Here is a 17,879-nt window from a genome sequence, read left to right on the forward strand (position 1 = left end):
ATCATCATGGGGGCAGGTAGGAAATGTGGGAATATGGGACACAGGAGGTCAACTAACCTGGGCTTCCCATTCATGAAGGGCCTCAATGCAGACTCTTGACGAGTATCTCCAAATATACGCCCAGAGCTACACGGGGAGGATTGAAAGAAAACAATGTTCATCACACAGCTTTGAACTTCAGCCCCACGTTTCCATAGTAAATCACGAGCAGTTTCCTGTGAACTAATACTTTACCTTGAGAATAGGAAAATTTTATCACCTTTATGCATGTGTGCAATATTGCAAATCTGTACAGATAAGCATTTAAAATATTCTTCAATTTTCATAATCCTGCTTTGTCATTATTTTACTTCTTTAATATATCAGTAGCCTTGGAAACAACAACAACAAAGTAATCCAGGCCTCTTTCAACCTCTGAGTGACCTTGATCTGACATTATGGTTGTTCTAAAAAAAACAGGTTGTATATTAACTGTAAGCGTAATGCAAAAAAGAAAAGTTAGCGATAGGTTTCTGTGCAATTACTTCAAGAGAAATTTTCAGGGGCAGGGAGTCAACTCTCATGTACCTGTTGTAGAGACTCCACTATTTGTGATTCCTTAAATATATGCATCTTAAGAACCTAAGAGCTGTTATCCCATGGATTACATACATGGTATTGGCACAGGTAAGCAATGAATCACTAGCAGATTTTATTAGGATGCTACTGGTCCTCCAGCTCCTGGGCCTCTCTTTGCTTGCGTAGGCAGGCAAGGGCCCTGCTGCCAAGAGGCCATCACTCTCTGCCCCAAGCTGGCCAGCCACGCCACGACTGACTGAGACTACATGTAATAAAGGAGGGACTTGAACATGTCAATTAAGCTGTCCCTCGCTAAATTTCTCCCATTCTACAGTGAGATTTGTGAAGTGTTTTGACACCCTGGCTAAGCTATTAGTCTTAGTAGAGAGAGACAATGAGAACAAATAAATGGCTATTAAACTGCTGTGAATAAAGATCAAAGTTAGAGGGCTTCCCTGGTGGCACAGTGGTTGAGAGTCCGCCTGCTAATGCAGGAGACACGGGTTCGTGCCCCGGTCCAGGAGGATCCCACATGCCGCACAGCGGCTGGACCCATGAGCCATGGCCGCTGGGCCTGCGCATCCGGAGCCTGTGCTCCGCAACGGGAGAGGCCACAGCAGTAAGAACCCGCGTACCGCAAAAAAAAAAAAAAAAAAAATTAAAGTTAGAGTCACAGCATTTTGGGGTGGGAAGGCCCTGAGAAAATATTACTCTAGCCCACATGTGTTACAGATTGGGAACTGCAGCCCTGAGAGGCTGTGACTGCCAGTATTACTTTTTAAAATTTATTTAAAAAATATATTTATTTATTTGGCTGTGTCAGGTCTTAGTTGTGGCACGTGGGATCTTCGTTGTGGCATGAGGGGTCTTTCGTTGTGGTGCACGGGCTCTCTAGTTGTGGCTTGCAGGCTCCAGAGCACATGGGCTCAGTAGTTGAGGTGTGCAGGCTTAGTTGTCCTGCGGCACGTGGGATCTTAGTTTGTTCCTCCTGTAGATCCCTAATCGGGGATCAAACCAGCGTCCCTTGAATTGGAAAGCGGATTCTTAACCACTGGACCACCAGGGAAGTCCGCTGCCAGTATTATTTTTGCTACACCATGCTGCTGTCCTTGTAGAGATCTAGAGCAGGGGTCAGGCCACCTGTTTTTGCTAAGTAAAGTTTTGCTGGAATACAGCTATGCCCATTCATTTATGAGTTGTCTATGGCTGCTTTCGAGCTACACAGCAGTGTTGAGTAGTCGCTACAGATGTCGTATGACCCACAAAGCCTAAAATATTGACCCTCTGGCCCTCTACAAAAGAAGTGCTGACTCTGGCCCTACAGGATGAACAAAGCAGATGAGGAGGAACCAAGCCATGCCAGAACCATGTGAGTGAACTTGGCAGTGGGTCTTTGGAGGCCTGCCAGTGGGCACCTGAGGGAGCTTGGAAGCAGGTTCTCTAGCTCATATGCAGCCAGGAGATGAACACGGCCCTGGCCAACAGCTTGACTATAACCCCACGAAAGACCTTGAACCAGCGGTGTCCTGTTAAACTGTGCCTGGGTTCCTGTGAGATAACAAATGTTTGCTGTTTTAAGCTGCTAATGCAGGGGGTGGGGAGGGGGTACTTTGTTACACAGCAATAGATAACTAATACAATTGTGTCTCATTAGCTGGGCTCACCTTTGCAAGGCGAGTGAAATTCTACCTCCTGGGTCAAAGTACCATTACGATCTGCTCTGTGGAGCCTTTTGGACCCCTGGTCCCCATCTCCAAATGGAACCATCTATGCCAACCAACTGCTTACTCAGAGTCTATCCCTTGGCCTTGTGGTCTGTTATGTAGATGTCTGTCTCTCTGGCTGGTGCTGTGTCTCATTCAATTTTGTTACCACAGAATCTGATTTAGTACCTATTATTCATAATGGAATTATAATATTTACTGAGTGCTTACTACACGCATCAAGCACTTTATGTGCATATCTCATTTAACCCTCACAACCACCTTAGGAGGTAGATACTATTTTTTAGCCCATTTATTAGGGGAGAAAGCAAAGCTTAAAGAGGTTAAGCAATCTGCCTTTTATCCTCTGGTGAGCTAGTGGGAGCACCAATATTTGAGCTCTGACTGACCCTAAAGCTGCCACATTCTGTTGACTGGGACCCAAAGTCCCAGGATATGTGGCTCCAGGCTTGGCACCGCCACATTTTTTTTTTTTTTTTTTTTTTGCGGTACGCGGGCCTCTCACTGTTGTGGCCTCTCCCGTTGCGGAGCACAGGCTCCGGACGCGCAGGCTCAGCGGCCGTGGCTCACGGGCCCAGCCACTCCGCGGCAAGTGGGATCTTCCCGGACCGGGGCACGAACCCGCGTCCCCTGCATCCGCAGGCGGACTCTCAACCACTGCGCCACCAGGGAAGCCCAGCACTGCCACATTTAACTGTGGACCCAGAAAAGTCACTCACGCAGAGGCCACCAGTGTCCTCCTTCATAAAGTGGCTATGATGATGATGATGTCCCTTTCCTGTCAGAGTTACTGTGAGCAAAAGCACATGTGCTGAAATACTGATCTTTAGTTCACAGCAAATGTGGAATCAAAATGAAGTGATTTTCTGATCTTTGACCGGGCACCCATGGCAGACCTAAAAGAAGATCAGGAAAACAGGCTGAGCTGGACAGAAGTGGGAGGGCCTTTCAGGGAAGACCCAGAGGGAGGGGAAAAGGGACACTGGAATCTGCTTCCGACACCCCTTCCCACCTCCTGTTCCTCCCTCTCCTGCTCTTGGCATCACTGTGGCCCCCGTGCCCCATCTGCAAAAATCCCCCAAACAGTGGTGGGTTGGATAATGAGGAGAAATCCTCAGTTCTTTCACGCTTTGGGAGTTTTTACTGGGACTGCCCTGAGCTCTCTCCTCCCTGGAAGTAAATCACCAGCAGTAGTTCCCTATGAACTAGTGGTCCTGGTTCTGAGCTCCCACAGTACCTGCCATACCTCGCATACAAGGGACTGAATTTTTCACAGTTGCCTCCTTAGTGTGTAACAGAGTGCTTGACATACATTCGACTGATTTTAGATGAATAACGGAAAGAATTTTCACCCACTTCTAAGCCTGTTCTGTGCTAGAATGTAAATCCCGTAAGGAAACTGCCTGGTGCTCAGTCCAGCACCAGGCATGAAGTGGGAGCTCAATAAGTATTTGTTAACCAGCTGGCCCTAAACGTTTGGCCTCATATTACTAGACCCAGGGCAGTATGGTTTGATTAAAGGGAGCTGAATTCAAGGAACGGCTTCGAGGTTCAGAAGACACCCCAACTGTGGCCACACTAGAATGGATTCCCAGGAGCTTCCTGGACATGGGTTCTTGTGACTTAAGTTCCTAGACTTCATGAAGCTATAACATCCATGTGTGCACTCAATCTCCAGGAAAAGCATTATCTATCTATTCTGCTCAGATGGCAGCCAAATGACCTTGTATTTACATTGTATGTTTCTTGGAGCAGTGATCTTCAAAAGCTAAAAAAAAAAAAAAGAGAGAGAGAGGTACTTCTGTATGGACTACCTATTTCATCTTGCTTCCTTAAATGCCACTGATACACACACACACAAATACCAAAAACCAACGTTGCTTCTCTTCCAACTAACAACAAAATCCCAAGAGATCAAAATCTTCCTCAAGGTTTCCTCTCAGTATCAGTTCTGATAAGTTAGGTAAAATGGACGTCCCATGAAAATAAAGAACCTGACATATTCTTAACATCAAAACCAGAAAAAAATGCTGCCTAATAATCACCCAGAAAAGGTGCACTGTAAGTATTTCCCACCGTTACTTGGCAATCCACCTACTTTTCTAAGGGAACCAAGAACTCTGCAGACATCATCTGTCTCCATCAAGATGCCTGTACGAACCTGAGTCAGATATATCTTGCCCAGTTATTATTTTTATCTCTGCCACTTAAGCATTCCTAATCGTATGTAAGCAATTTTCCAGAAAATATTGGAAGTGTCCCTAGCTATTGTTTTCTTCCTTCCTTGTTTTCCATTAATAGATATTAGATGTCCATGAGATTAAGGTAGGAAGGATGGCAGTTTTCAAAATTTTGCATATTAAAGTTTGCTCAGAGAAAATGAAAACATTTGGCCAAAGGAAATTTGCTTATGTGTAAGCTAAAATCAACAGCGAGCCCCACTTCCCACAGTGTGGAGTGCAACATGGAAAACCCAGTTTGTGGAAACAGTCCAAAACCAATTAAAGTAGATTTAAGTAACTGAGCATATAAAAATATGCATAACAATCCACAGATTTCTAGAGTATTTCTAGAGAGTGGTACAGGGTAGAAGGAAAACAAAACCAGAAATTGATACGCTCTTAACCTACTTGTAATTCACTCAACTAAGTAAATATGAGACTGGCTTAAATTCCCAAATTTTCAATCCTTAATGTTTTCTTAGCCTGATATAGTAACACATAAAGTGTATTAACTTACTGTCTTTGGGGGAAAAATACTGCTGCTTAAACCAGAGATAGCTGGAAAAGGATCCTACAATCTTCATTAGCAATAAAAGGTACATACATGCGTGGAAACAAAATCCATGAGGAGACATTTATCTGTAACCTGCTTTGGGGTAGTCTGAAGATTTCTGGACAGTATTCCCTCTCGCCAGTGGACTAATGCAGAAAATTTAACACCAGAAGAAGTTGGCATGCTTTTTAGCTTCTCTTTTTTAACAATGGGATAAAAAAACGGTATTCCTATTTCAACTATGTTCAAACTTGTGCCAGTGCTTTGGGGGAATGCAAGAACTTTGCTCTGTGGTTCTAGCAGGTGCAAAATTTGTAGACCAATTATACCCCACAGACAGTGGTGCACTGGCAATGTTTAACAACTGGTTCTACAGAAAAAGAAAAAAGTTTATTATAAATAAAGCATGTGTAGCACACAGTTTATAAGTAATAATAAAAACCCCAGGGCTTCCCTGGTGGCGCAGTGGATGAGAGTCCGCCTGCCGATGCAGGGGACGTGGGTTCGTGCCCCGGTCCGGGAAGATCCCACACGCCGCGGAGCGGCTGGGCCCGTGAGCCATGGCTGCTGAGCCTGCGCGTCCGGAGCCTGTGCTCTGCAACGGGAGAGGCCACAACAGTGAGAGGCCCGCATACCGCAAAAAAACAAAAAACCCCCAATAGTTTCTTTTTATAACGAATTCCATAGGGACAACTTATTTTCACAGAATGCTTTAACTGAGTTTTGCCAGACTCTTTTGCCAGTAAGCATAGATCTGATTTGAATGTTAGTGGATATTTTCATTTGAGTTAATGAGTTAGACAAAAGTGAAAAAAGGAATACATTTCTTGGAATTTCACTTGGTTGTTAAAGACTAGTTCTTTGCTGAATCAGACAACAGCTTTTAAATACTGGAAGAAAACTTCCTCCAGGAATTTTTTGGGTTATCCTCATGTAAAAGCTACAGACTCAGCAGACTTTTACATTTAACTTGCATTAACATTTTCTTCATCACAGTCATAAGTGTCGTCAAGCAACCACCTATTAAATCAAGCCCGGCTTTATAGCATTCGCCACTTTCCATGGTGTAAATGCTTCCGTCACGGCTGATTTCAAGCTAGCAACGTTAGGTCCCTGAACACAAAGCTGGAGAGAGGTACGGTTTTACACCATCACAGAGTGTTTCTGCCACACAGATATGATAGATGTAGATACCCTCAAGAACACAGAAAACAGTAAAATAATTAGGAAGTGATGAGTTTTGAGTATTTATTAACTTTTTTACTTTAATTATACTTTAATAGAATTCAACTTTTTGTATCACCTCACAACATTTCTGAAATTCCAAAATTCCTCAGCCAGTCCTGGCGGCTCCAGCAGAAGGTTTCAGGGCTCTGGCCTGAAGGGCAAACGCATTTCTCAGACAATTTTCCCTCAGGCACACACCACTAACCTCTGATTAGCAGTGACCCCAGGCCCAACTTCCCCTGCTGAGAGTTAATCAATCTCCAGGGGTGGGATGCTGGGCATTAGGTTCTCTGTAGAGTATTAACACTTAGGGAGGGAGGAAATGACTTCAGCACAGTCACATGACTCAGAGACATTACTCAGTTTCCTCACCTGTAGAATGGGGATGATGCTGTTTCTAGTGCGATTATAAGGATTAGAGATAAGGCATACAAAGGTCCTAAATTAATGCCTTGAATATAACTGTCTATTGTTAAGATAGTGGCGGGGATCGCTGTAAAAGACTGCTTTCCTGGACACACATGGATCCGTCAGGAAGCTGCTTCCTCTCTAATAGAGAAGCACTTTTCAAATGTGAGTGAAAGACGAGCGAGCCAGGTCACAGTCAGATTTCTTGAGTATATGAAAGATTATTACCTGGCTCCCCAAATGACTATTTCATCTCTGCTCAGGAAATACAAAGAAACACACACACACACTCACAAAAGTGAAGGGAAACTTGTAATTGGAGAGTTTTAGCACAGACCCAAAGGGTAACTTGTAACAGTAAATATTTTCTGTTGATGTTATTTTATGTTCTTTTCCTATCCCAGAGGAAACACACAAATGCTTGTAGAATTGAAATGAATCGTCTCTTTCTCTCTATTCTCCCGTTTTAGTTTCTTTGGGCTGAACAAATTTCGGAATTGTAAATGTGGTGCCTGTAATTACTCCAACTTAAATCCGGATGCCTTGAATCATCAGAGAGGCTCAAGTCCTCTGGCCCTTCCCTTCCTTTCCTTCCTCTCCTAGTACCCAGAGTCCTTCCTCACCCTCTTCTGGAACCCACTGTGCTCATTCACTCTTCTTGGGCTCTCCACGGGGGATTACTGCTTTGGCCTCTCTCAATATCACCTCCGTCATTTGCCTTAGATACGCTTCAGAAGAGGGTATCTATTTAACCTTCGTTTCATTAAAAATACTCCTCTCTTCACTAATCAGTAAAAGATAAGAAGTCATCACAGAATGGTTTTAGGTGTGGTAGCCAGCTTCCCAGCTGGGACCCCGTGATCCTCGCCTCCTGGCATCACATCCTATTGCAGTCCTCTTCCCACACTGAATCAAGGCTGCGTGTTCAATAAAACATAGCAGAAATGATGATGTGTGACTGCCAGTGTTAGGTTAGAGAAGGCATAATTGCTTCTGTAACGGTCTCTCAAGTGGTTCAGTCTGAAGGAAGCCAGCTGCCCTGCTGTAAGGACACTGACGCAGTGGAGAGGCCCCGTGGGGAGGGACCCACCTGACCCACCTTGGAGGTACATCCTCCAGTGCCAATCAAGCCTGTGACTGAAGCCACAGCCAGACACCTGACTGTACCCTTAGGAAAGACCCCAAGCCAGAAAGGCACACCTCTCAAATTCATGGCCCTCTCTTTTGCCCTCACCGCAGGATGCTTTTCCAGGCTTCTGCTGAGGTGGAGGGGATGCTGCCGCCCAGATGCTTGCAGTAGCAAAAGGAGGTAGGGTACCAGCTGCTTGTTAAACCAAGTTCAGCCGCTGCTGCCATTCTGGCCTCAGCCTCCTCTCAGCCTGAGGCGCTGCTGCTGCTACTCCTGGAGCCCTGGCAAGACCCTGCCCTGAACACTGGTGGGGCTCATCTGTCCCGCTTCCAGCTTCGGGGTCAGCTTTTTCAGGTCCACTGAGTTCATGGCCACTCATCCACCTGTATTCTAGCAGCAGTAGGTGCCTCGGGTCTCTGAAACAGGGGATGTCCAGGCAACATTCAGGGTGGGGACCATATAAAGATAGGAGGATGGAGTAAATAGGCACGAAGCATCCCAGGATTCCTCCAGTCTACTTCTCACCCTCAATCTCCTAAGCAAACACTGGCAGCCAGGCCCTTACCCTCTGGGCAAGAGTTTGCAGGTATTTTCTTAGGGGATCTGGCCAACACATGACGAAAGCCCTAAAGACGCTGACAGTAGAAGTTCCCTAACAGCTGGCTCAGCCAGCTCATTACAACGAAAGCCATCATCAGGAAGTGCAACCTTCCCCCCACCCTCACATTCTTGTTCAGAACTTCAGTTTTTCGTTCCTTACTCTTATATCTGAGAACACTAATGATTATCAAATACCTGAAGAAAACCAAAAAAACAATGCGAGAGATCAGGAACCGCGGAGTAAAAAGAAAATTTCAAAAATTATTATTAAAAAACTCATAGAGATAAGAGAAATACGTTGTCTCATGAAGCAAGAAAATGATACTGTTAAAAAAAAGAGCATTCAGAGAACAAAAAAAGGCCTCTTAGGAATTAAAAACATGACAGCATGGGCTTCCCTGGTGGCGCAGTGGTTGAGAGTCCGCCTGCCAATGCAGGGGACACGGGTTCGTGCCCCGGTCTGGGAAGATCCCACATGCCGCGGAGCGGCTGGGCCCGTGAGCCATGGCCGCTGAGCCTGTGCATCCGGGAAAGGCCACAACAGTGAGAGGCCTGTGTACCACAAAAAAAAAAAAAAAAAAAAACAACATGACAGCATAAATAAAAACTTCAATTGAAGGAATCTAAGTTAAAATTAAGAAATTGGAGTGAAAAGACAAAGAAATACGTAACAGGAGAGGAAGAATAAGAAAAGCAGATAAATAATCCAGGAATGCCAGGAGATCTAGAAAGTAAAACAAAACACCCACAGAAGAAGAAACATCAACAAAATAATTCGAGAAAATTCCCCAAAACTGGAGGGTAGATTTTCTAGATTTAAAACGCTCACTGAGTGTTCAGTGCAGTGGATTAAAAAAAAAAACAAACAACTGGCACTGAGGAATATCATTGTGAAATTTCTCAATATATTCAACCAACTTTCAGAGAAGAAAATACAGTTTTATATATGTATAAAGGACTGGGAATTGGAATGGTGGTTGGTATTAGAATACTTTTCAACAGCCATACTGTGGATAAGGAAACAATGGAGCAATATCTTCAAAATTCTGAAGAAAAAATATTTGCTTGAAAATAATTTCCAACATAGAACTCTCTAGGCAATCATGCTATCAGTCAAGTGAGGTATTGATAGAATACAGACATTTTAGACAGGCAAGTTCTTACATAACTTTAAACCTCCATATGCTTTTTCTTAAGGAGCTACTGTAGGATGTGGTCCATGAAAATGAAGGAATAAAACAAGGAAGAAAAAAAAAAGATGTGAGGTCTAGGAAATAGCTCTGACACAGGAGAAAAGTAAAGGGACTCTGGATGGTAATGCAGAAGACCTCAGATAACCAGGCAGAGGGGGCAACCAGTCCAGATGAGCAGGTCAGCGGTTTCTGAGAGAGACTTCTTCAGACGCATGAAACTGACATAATTGACATAACACCTGATATGAAACTGACAGAATCATGAAGCACCTTCAGAGACTATCTAGACAACTGGCAAATATTTCAGTACTGGATGAATGTTAAGTACATAAAACACACACACACACACACACACACAAACAGACAAAAATAAATAAACAAGTAAAAAGAAAATTATTAACTCCAGGGATAAGTTGTGCTGATAGGAAAAAAATAGTTTAGTATAGGCCCCATTTCTGAATAGTACATATAGTCATAATAATGTAAATTTTGAATACTTTTCTAATCAAAACTGAGATATAACTATACTGTGAGGATGCCAATTGCACATGGTATAGACCAGGAGAATAAAGAGCTAAGTCCTCATGTTCAAAGGTGAAAGCTAATGTGCGGTGCCTCAAACTGAAAAAGCAGGAGGTGGCAACACTTACTTGCCATTAGGCATATGGAGGCAGAAAAGTGGTCTTTCTGGGGAGGGAAATAAGGAGCAGGGGTCTGGGACCTTTTCTTTCTCGTATAGCAGGTTTTAAAAATTGTACCCTGCTATACATAACTTTGATGAAAATTTAAAAAAATAATTTAAAATGTAATAGTATAGGGGCTTCCCTGGTGGCGCAGTGGTTGAGAGTCCGCCTGCTGATGCAGGAGACACGGGTTCGTGCCCTGGTCCGGGAAGATCCCACGTGCCGCGGAGCGGCTGGGCCCGTGAGCCATGGCCGCTGAGCCTGTGCGTCCGGAGCCTGTGCTCCGCAACGGGAAAGGCCACAGCAGTGAGAGGCCCGTGTACCGCAAAAAAAAAAAAAATGTAACAGTATATAGAGAGCTAACATGTGACTGCTTTTTCAAAATAACATCTATGCGATTTTGGTAAATATTTTGTTAAATATTTTGGGTGTTTAGTTTCCTTTTTAATAAATTGAGAGGCTTGGACTACATAACTGCTATGGTCCCTTGACCTCTACAAGTGTATGTTTTTTGTATCTCTTTGTACGTGTCTGGACTTGTGAACATAAACATACAGAGATCTGATAATCAATAGTGGAACTCTCTTGATTATTTGATCATTAAAAATTCATAAGTATTATCCACATATCTGCAAAGATACAATCCGATACTACCAAATGAAGAACAAGGCGGCTCAACCATCTACCGATTTGTAGAAAAACACCTGAGGCTGCATTTCTGTCTTCCTCTGTCCATGTGAGAGGAGACACAGGAAGAGACTAAAGTTCCCTGCTGGTTAGACCCTGGCCTGTGACGCACGCACTGTGACGAGGACCTCAAAGTTAATATTTATCCATCTCAGGGAGTTAAACTTGGCTTGAGAACTTGGGGGGTGGGGAGAAAAAGGAAAGTGCTACATACTCTGGTGGAGATTTGTGCTCAAGTCAATGTTAATCTTGGTAGCATAGCCAAGTCACTCGCATCCTCTCTAGCATGTGCCAAGGAAGAACGTGGCGAGTCCTTCAACAAAACCAACACTAAAGTGGGGAGGGCAGAGTATGGAACTTTGAATTAAAGAGAAATACGAGGATTGTGAAGGTGATTTCTTCCTAGCTTGGTGACTGGTAAATTACTTAATCTCTTTATGCCCTGAATTCTTCGTCCATAAATATATATTCCATGTAGCTGTTAGAAGTATACGTGTTAACACCCGTAGAACACTGAAAACAGTGCCTTGATATATCTTCTCTAAAAATAGATGCAAAGAACGTAACTGATTTATAGGGGTCTTGGGTTCATGGCTGGCGTGCACTTGCATGGGCGCTCTCTCTCTCTCTTTAACCTGGTCTTTATTTATGTAACCTGGTCTTAAGGATGATGGAAGCTCTAAGAGGATAGACTTTCCCATGACAGATTTGGTCAAGTCAATCTCGAAAAGTCAAGGAACGTATTGTTCACTGACTATAGGAAGCTTGTTTGGCAAAATCTCAGGTTACATTCATTTGCACTAACATTTAGTATCTGACGCTGAAGCTTTCCTTTGGTTGCCAGATGTATTTGGCACTCTGGAGGGGATGGACAAACTCCGTACTAGTGCCAAGTCAAGGAGTCCAAGGACTGGTTTAAGGACACACCCTCATCCTTTTTTGTTATCCCAGGTCCTCAACAACATCTGGCATACAGAGAAGGAGTTCGTTTGTTGAATTTAAAATGAAAAAAAAAAAACATTGATATGCTTCTCAAAGTCAAAAGTTATGTAACATACCTTATAGTCACCCACAATTCTCTCATCTAAGAATGCAATCTTATTTTTCGCATTCATTTTTCTGTTTATACTAAAACTTTTATAGGTTAAACCACTATATTAAACAGAATGTTAGTGTATCATATTATAGTATGTGTAATTTACATTTAAAGAAATTAATAAGGAAGACTGTCATCCTATGGAAGTAGTACTGTTTAGTTGTGAGCTATTTTTACCTAAAAAAACCCCAAAGAATATGAATTCCTTATCAGATTTATGGTTTGCAAATATTTTCTCCCATTTCATAGGTTGCCTTTCTCTCCGTCATTTCTTTTGCTATGCACCTTTTATTTATTATTTAAAAAATTTTTAAATATTAATTAATTTTATTTTTGGCTGTGTTGGGTCTTAGTTGCGGCACGCAGGATCTTCATTGCAGCACGTGGGATCTCTCGTTGTGGCACGTGGGTTTCTCTCTAGTTGTGGCATGCAGGCTCAGTAGCTGTGGCTTAGTTGACCTGCAGCATGTGGGATCTTAGTTCCCCGACCAGGGATCGAATCCATGTCCCCTGCATTGGAAGGCGGATTCTTAACTACTGGACCACCAGGGAAGTCCCCCATGCAGGTTTTTAGCTTGAGGTAGTCCCATTTGTCTATTTTTGCTTTTGTTTCTTGTGCTTTTGGTGTAAGATCCCAGAAATCATCTTCAAGATCAATGTCATGAAGGTTTTCTGTTATGTTTTCTTTTCGGAGTTTTATAGTTTCAGGTCTTAGGTTTACATCTTTAGTCATTTATGAGTTGATTTTTGTGTATGGTTTAAGATAAGGGTCCAATTTCGTTCTTTTGCATGTGGATATCCAGTTTTCCCAACTGTCTCTTCCTCATTGCGTACTCTTGGCACCCTTGTCAAAGATCAGTTGAACTCATGCTGTAGACTATAGGTCTGTATGCCCTAATGAATGGGATTAGTGCCTTTATAAAAGAGACCACAGAAAGCTCTCTTGCTCCTTATGCCACATGAGGTTATGGCAAGAAAACAGCTCTCTATGAACCAGGAAGTGAGATCTCACCAAATACTCAATCCCAACACCTTGATCTTGTATTTCCCAGCCTCCAGAACTGTGAGAAATAAGTTACTGTTGTTTATAAGCCACCCATTCTATGGTATTCTGTTATAGCAGCCTGGATGGACTAAGACACCATATATTTATAAACTTATTTCTGGACATTTTATTCTGTTCCATTAGTCTATATGTCTGTTTTTATGCCAGTACCATACTGTTTTAGTTACTGTAGCTTTGTAACACATTTTGAAATCAGAAAGTGTGATACCTCAAGCTTTTTCTGTCTCAAGTTTGCTTTGGCTATTCTGGGTCTTCTGTGGTTCTGAATGAATTTTAGGATTGTTCTTTCTTTTTCTCTAAAAAAATGCCATTGAGAGTTTGACAGACATTGCACTGAATCTGTAGATCATATTGGGTAGTATGGACACTTTAACAATATTAAGTCTTTCAATCCATGAACATGAGCTGTCTTTCTGTTTATTTCTGTCTTCTTTATTTCTTTCAACAACGTTTTGTAGTTTTCAGTGCACAGGTCTTTCACCTTCTTGGTTAAACTTATTCCTATAAAAATAAAGTATTTTATTTTTTTGCTGCCACTTTAACTCGGATTTCTTAATTTCCTTTTTGGATAGTTTGTTGTTAGCACATAGAAATGCAACTGATTTTTTAAAGTTGATGCTATATCCTGTGACTTCACTGAATTCCATAATAGTTATAATTTGTGTGTGTGTGTGTAATCTTTAGACTTTTCTACATGTAAGATCCTGTGGATTTTTATAATCATTTCATAAATGGTGGTAGGACAACAGGTTATTAGGGAAAAGTTAGATCCTGAATTAAATGAGAATAAAAATATTTGGAGGGAAATACAAGTGAATATTTATCTAATTTAAGAATAAGGAAGGGCTCTTCAGTTACTACAGGTCTGGAAGAAACACAAGTAAAAGATTAACAGATTACATAAAAAGTAAATATTTTTCACCTTAAGAGGTGAAAAATTGCAAAGATCAAATGGAACAACATTTATGACACAGATGATAAAGGGTTACTATCTTTAACTTTAAAAGGGTTCATAATTCAACAGGATATTTATTAAAGACATCATAAAAAAATAACAAAGGACATGGCCAACCAATTAAGAAATGAATAAATACTAAAGCCAATGAACATGAAAAATTATTCAACTACAGAAATAAATAAATGCAAATAACTGTATAACACTTTTGTCAAGTAAGTTGAACTTTTTGTTTAATGATAACAACCAGTGTTAAAAAGTCTTTAAAATATCAGTTATTTTTGCTCCAAAAATTCTAGTCCTTGGAGCCTAAACAAAGAATGTAATCAGAGAATCAGAGAGGTATGAGTAAAGATCTTTTTATTTATTTATTTATTTTTGGCTGTGTTGGGTCTTCATTGCTGTGCATGGGCTCTCTCTAGTTGCGGTGAGTGGGGGCCACTTCTCGTTGCAGTGTGTGGGCTTCTCACTGTGGTGGCTTCTCCTGTTGCGGAGCACAGGCTCTAGGCATGTGGGCTTCAGTAGTTGTGGTGCACAGGCCTAGCTGCTCCACGGCATGTGGGATCCTCCCGGACCGGGGCTCGAACCCGTATCCCCTGCATCGGCAGGCAGACTCTCAACCACTGCGCCACCAGGGAAGCCCTTGTTGTCGTTTTTGTTTTTAGTGTTATTGAGCCTGCTACTCAAGCCTTTCCAGGGATACTGCAAGCATTTGATTCCCTGTATTAAATTTCCTTTTGCTTGACATAGCTAACGTAACTTCTGTTTCCTGCAAGTGAACTCTGATTGAGAGGGACATCTACTCTTGTATTAAGAGGGAAGGAAGGATGGATATACATGTAGATAAATTTTTGTGTGTGTATGTATGTGATGGCAATCTCCTCAAATGCAGGAGTTTTTTAAGCTGAGGTATGCAGAGCCTCAAGGATCTCCTAAATAGGGTTCACGGCATCTGTGAACTTAAATGAGTAAAAGTCATATCTCCTTCTTACCTAACCTCTAACTTAAATTTAGTATTTTCTTCAATTCTGAATGTAGGCATCAAACCACAGCATCATTGGCAGTTCCTGTGACTTTGCCTCTAATAGAAAGTAGATATTTTCATATTACATTAGAGCTATTGTAGATCTCAAAACATTGTTTATGCTCATAACTATGGTATTTATTAGACTCCTGTTAGATCTTGTTCTGTAATACATTTATAAAGAAACACACACTGGGGCATCCCTGGTGGCGCAGTGGTTGAGAGTCCGCCTGCCAATGCAGGCGACGCGGGTTCGTGCCCCGGTCTGGGAGGATCCCACATGCTGCGTAGCGGCTGGGCCCGTGAGCCATGGCCACTGAGCAACAGTGAGAGGCCCGCGTACCGCAAAAGAAAAAAAAAAAAAAAGAAAAAAAAAAAAAGAAACACACACTGACGTTCTTCCAAAGATGACATAACGGGCACATGAAAAGATGTTCAAGATCACTAATTATTAGAGAAATGCAAGGCAAAACAGCTATGAGATATCACCTTACACCTGTCAGAATGGCTATCATCAAAAGATCTACAAATAACAAGTGTTGGAGAAGATGTGGAGAAAAGGGAACCCTCATACACTGTTGGTGGGAACGTAACTTGGTACAGTTACAGTATAGAGGTTCCTCAAAAAACTAAAAACAGAACTACCATATGCTCCAGCAATTCCACTCCTGGGTATATATCCAAAAAACCCCAAAAAACAAAAAACAAAAAGAAAATACTAATTCGAAAAGATACATGGCACCCCAATGTTCATAGCAGCATTATTTACAATAGCCAAGACATGGAAGCAACCCAAGTGTCCATCAACAGATGAACAGAAAAAGAAGATGTACACACACACACACACACACACACACACACACACACACACACACAATGGAATATTAGTCAGACATAAAAAGAATGAAATTCTGTCATTTGTCCCAATCTGGATGGACCTAGCAAATATTACACCTAGTAGAATAAGTCAGAGTTAGCAAATCTTATATGATACCACTTATATGTGGAATCTAAAAAATAACATAAATGACTATATATGCAAAACAGAAACAGACTCACAGATGTAGAAAATAAACTAGTGGTTACCAAAGGGGAGCGGGAAGTGGGGAGGGGCAAAATAGGGGTATGGGATTAAGAGATACAAATTACTGTGTATAAAACAGATAAGCAACAAGGATATATTGTATAGCACAGGGAATTATAGCCATTATCTTGTAATAACTTTTAATGGAGTATAATCTGTAAAAATACTAAATTATTATGCTGTACACCTGAAACAAATATTGTAAATCAACTCCACTTCAATTTAAAAAGTGGAATATAAAAAAGAAGCACATTACATCACAATTTTTAAAAATTGATAACTCTATTTCCTTTGCAGTCCTATGTATTTTATTTTATGCATTTAAAAATATCATCCTGAAAAGGGGTCCATAGGCTTCAACAGACTGGTAAAGCAGTCCATAGCAAAAAACATGTTAAGAAGCCTGTTTTAATGTCTTCTATTTTGCCTGTAAAGTGGGGTTTCTAAACTTTGGCACTAGTGATATTTTAGGATGGATAATTCTTTCTTTCAGGGGACTGTTTTTGCACTGTAGGATGTTCCGGAGCCTTGACTATGCTAGTAGCACCCTTCCTGACCACACGACAATCAAAGAAATTGTTACCTGCGGGGCAAAAGTGACCCTGGTTGAGAATCACTAAAGTAGTGCTAAGCGTGAGGAAGGTGACTAGGTCTGAGATCTGACTGGAGAGGGCTCAAAATGGATGCAACAGAGGACGGCAGAGAGAAATGACTAAAGAAAACATGCAATTGAGTGATGTTGAGGGACCAGCTGAAATCATCCACAGTCATCCCTCAGTATCCCTGGGGGATACAGGATCCCCATGGATACTACTGATAAAATCCGAGGACATTCAAGTCCCTTATGTAAAATGGCAGAGTATGTGTATATAACCTACAAATACCCTCCCATATACTTTAAATTATCTCTAGATTATTTATAATAGCTAATACAACATAAATGTTATGTAAATAATTGTAAATACAAGGTAAATGCTATGTAAATAGTTGCTGGTGTGTGGCAAATTCAAGTTTTGCTTTTTGGAACTTTCTGGAACTTTTTTCAAATATTTTTGATCTGCAGCTGGTTGAATCCACACATGCAGAACCTGCAAATATAGAGGGCTGAATGTGTAGAGTAGTCCACGGATAAGAGGTTTTTCAAGTTGTTGTCGTTGGTTTTTTTTTAGTTAGTTTATTTATTTTTGGCTGTGCTGGGTCTTCATTGCTGCGCGTGGGCTTTCTCTAGTTGCAGCAAGTGGGGGCTACTCTTTGTTGCGGTGTGCAGGCTTCTCATTGCAGTGGCTTCTCTCGTTGCGGGGCATGGGCTTTAGGCTCGCGGGCTTCAGTAGTTGTGGCACGCGGGCTCAGTAGTTGTGGCGCACGGGCTTTGTTGCTCTGCAGCACGTGGGATCTTCCTGGACCAGGGCTCGAACCCGGGTCCCCTGCATTGGCAGGCAGATTCTTAACCACTGTGCCACCAGGGAAGTCCCTCAAGTTGTTTTCTTCTACTCATCATACATGATGAATATTCAAATGATGGACAGTCTACCATCAACAGCATTTGTGATATAGGTGCTGACTTACAAATGAGATGGGCTGGAGTTACCTACAACGTCCGAAGTACTGTTTCTTCCCCTGATCCAAATGCTAACATGTCTTAACATGCTGGTTGAAAAAAACACTTTATT

At 41.9% G+C, this 17,879-nt stretch overlaps 1 protein-coding gene across 4 annotated transcripts in view; it reads right to left on the reverse strand.

Moving 5' to 3' along the window:
- C4H4orf19 (chromosome 4 C4orf19 homolog) overlaps positions 1–17,879 on the reverse strand; it is an 83,885-nt gene that overhangs the window by 30,752 nt on the left and 35,254 nt on the right. For 2 of the 4 annotated variants that reach the window (XM_060148373.1, XM_060148376.1), the window contains exon 2: positions 58–126. The exons of 1 other annotated variant lie outside the window; for it this stretch is intronic. The gene's annotated coding sequence lies outside the window, so the exon portion shown is untranslated. Of the gene's footprint in view, positions 1–57; positions 127–234; positions 330–17,879 lie in introns of those variants that run through there. One more of the 4 variants, XM_060148374.1, reaches the window with a different exon arrangement.

The sequence above is a fragment of the Lagenorhynchus albirostris genome, chromosome 4, assembly GCF_949774975.1.
Source record: "Lagenorhynchus albirostris chromosome 4, mLagAlb1.1, whole genome shotgun sequence".
Taxonomy (NCBI): Eukaryota; Metazoa; Chordata; class Mammalia; order Artiodactyla; family Delphinidae; genus Lagenorhynchus; species Lagenorhynchus albirostris.